The sequence below is a fragment of the Alligator sinensis genome, unplaced genomic scaffold (assembly GCF_000455745.1).
Source record: "Alligator sinensis unplaced genomic scaffold, ASM45574v1 scaffold1295_1, whole genome shotgun sequence".
NCBI classification, from domain to species: domain Eukaryota; kingdom Metazoa; phylum Chordata; order Crocodylia; family Alligatoridae; genus Alligator; species Alligator sinensis.
Window position 1 is genome coordinate 1113047 of NW_005841880.1, and position 2924 is coordinate 1115970.

General features: G+C 62.1%; 1 long non-coding RNA gene across 1 annotated transcript; it reads right to left on the reverse strand.

Annotated features, from left to right (window-relative positions):
* Window positions 1-1924: 1924 nt before the first annotated feature.
* LOC102378833 lies at window positions 1925-2924 on the reverse strand. Its single transcript, XR_323095.3, has 2 exons — window positions 2851-2924; window positions 1925-2032 (listed from the first exon to the last, which is right to left on the reverse strand). It is a non-coding gene; the product is annotated as an uncharacterized LOC102378833 (long non-coding RNA).

The window sequence follows — 2924 nt, forward strand, 5'->3', positions numbered from 1 at the left end:
CCAGCACAGACATGCTTCCTCGCAGGCTGCCGGCACCCATCCCCTGCTCCAACCCTCCCCCTGGAGCTGGCGGGAACAGCCTGGGAGGACGCTGATGAAGATGCTTTCCCATCCTAAGAATAGCCGCTGGCCGCCTCCCCAGCCACGCCAACGCGCTTCCACCAGCTTCAAAAAAAAAAGGAGCCTCAGAGCCTTTCCTCGGGAAGGGAGGCTGGATGGGCATGAGCTGCAAGGAGCTGCTGGGCCGAAGGAGCGAGCGTCGCCCAAAGCGACTCAAAAAGCACCTGCCACAGCTCGGCTCGGCGGCTTTGCTCATGCCAAGAGTGACACCTGACCTCAGCAAGGGGAAGAGGAGCCACGCAGCAGGGGCACAGGAGCAGGGACATCCGCGCAGCTCCGTGACGAGTGCCAGGAGGCTTTTAATAAACACCAGAGCGAGAAATGCAACACCCCGGGCGCTATTTTGGATCGCTTGTCAGGAGGGGGAAGAGAAGAGGGAGAGGCAGCGCGGGGGTAGAGGAGGCGGCAGCCAACGTGACACCAGAGGTGGCAGCACTGGAAATAGCCACGTTGCGCTCGGGCTGCTTGGAACCAGCATCGCTGCCCTGCGGCGGGGGCAAAGCCCCGCTGGCTCAGCAGAACTGTGGGGCTCTTCGCCAGGCACTTACAACTGCAGGGGGAGGGGGAGCAGAGCAGGGTGTCCAGGCAGTGAAGGACAGGCACTGTCCCCTTGTGCCTCAGTTTGCCCAGCTGCACACCTCAACATTCACCAGTCTGGGGGAGGGTGGGGGGTTGCAAACTGGAGCTGGAGCCTTCCCCGCAAGGTGCCCCAGGCCCAGGATCCCACTGAGATCCCAGGGGCAGATGGTATTGTTGGAGAGATGCTTCACAAGCCCCTGGGAGCAGTTCCTTGAACAAGGCAGGGTGGGGGAGCGAGAATTAGTTAGGCCTTCCTGGAACCGATAAGCAGCTCTCACACCTACTCTCAGCAGGGTTGGGGGTGGGAAGGAGAGTACCGGAGAGGAAGACAGCACCTGCCCAGCCTCGCTGCCCACTGCACAGAGCTGCTTGATAATGATGAGCCACCAAAGCTGCTGGGGCCAAGGATCCCAGGCAGCATGAAGCCCACGAAGACACCTGCACATGCCCCCGACCCCCAAAGCAGGAGCTCCCTGTGCTGGGAAGAACAGCCTCCCTGCCTCAAGCCACTTCACCATCTCCAAGGAGCGGAGGCATGTTTGCCCCAGGCCCTACAGGATCTGGCAATGGGGTCGTAACACGCGGGGACAGCAGCGGCAGGGATGGGGTGGAGGCTAAAGCCTCTTATTTAGGCTCCAAAGACGTGAGCTCGTGTTGCCCCCCGGGCCTAAGCTGAAGGCAGACCCCAGCTCTACTTGGCATCAGGCTGGGACTTGCAGCTGAACGCAACACTGGCCGCATGCTCCCTTGTGCGCTGGGCTGAGCCACACACAGGCAACACTCTGACTAGCAGCAGGGAGCCCCAGGCTAGCCCAGGCCACGACCCCCCTACTCACACATACGCAGCAAGGGTGTACGAGCACTTCCCGGGGACAGCCTGGGCGCATGAGGGCACTTTGGCCCTAATTGCCCTGGAAGCCCATTGCCAGGGCGGGGGATGACTCAGGGCTAAAGCTGCTCCCTCAGCCTGTCAGCACCCACTGCAGATCTGTGCTAATCCTTCCGCTCGGGCGGATTATACCGGAGGCAGCAGCGGGTGCCACGGAAGTGGGGGAGCAGGGCAGGGGCCCCCCCGAAGTGAGCCGGCCACAGAGCCCTAAGGGAGCAGCACAGCCACCCCGTCCCCTTCTCTGGGGCAACTGCTCCCAGCTCCCCCCAGCCAGACCACCCCCATGCAGCCAGCTGCCGCCTGCCTCAGAAGAAGGCCACGCTCCACAAGCCGGGCTGAGGTTTGTCTTTTAATGGATCCAAGGGATTTCTCTGCCACCATCTCTATGCCGTCTGCAAGCTGGGATGCGTTGGCCTCCCTGTGGTCTCTGCAGCAATGGGATTCCTGCAACACATGCACACAACTGTCGGGGATCGAAGGGGCACAGCAGCCAACTTCAGGAGGCACAAAGTGGAGCTTTTTAGCTGCCGCTCTCACTGCCCACGGGCTTCAAAGGTGCCTCAGTGCCAGCGCGGGGACCATGCTCAGACTCGGAGCAGAGCAGAGGCCTGAAGTGAAGGGCAAAGGGGTCACTATGCTTCACCTGCCCGAGGGTGCAGACACAGGCCAGATGGCCCAGCCCAGCAAGGGCAATCATGGCCCAGTACAGCTGGGGTGGGGGATGGGACAGCGCGGAGCCCAGGAGACAAGAACCACTCGTTCCACAAAAGCAAATGGAACGGAGAAGGGCAGAGGCGCAGCTGTCCGTGTGTGGGTGCGATGTGCCCAGCCCCCTCCAAACAGCTAAACCTCACCCCCCCCAGGCTTGCTCTGCAGGAAGCCACCAGACCCCCTCTCCCCCCAACCAGGCCCATGAACACGGGGACAATCGAAGCGCGGCCTCCCAGTGCCAGAGCCCCAACGTGGCCGGGCATCAGCTGCTTTCGGTACCTGCCCAGGCCTGGGGCTAACCCCTCCCCACCCCGCCCCGCCCCAGCGCTGGGATCGCTGCGAGCTGGGAACAAGGGGCAATTTTCTTGCCGTTTCAAAGGTATCATTTTGGAACCAAAAGTTCTAGTTTTTTTGTACGTCTGTGCGTCTCAGACCAACGCGGCTACCGAGTACACCCCAGGAACAAGGCGGGCATTTGCAGGGTGCCGGGTGCTCTCAGGCACGGTCCGTGCACAACCCAGCGCGGCCGAGGATGCGAGGGGCACGCTCACCCCAATCACTCCAGGGCCTTGACGAGCGCCTCGTTGGCTTCCACTTTGATCTGGGCTTCTGCTTTCACCACCTC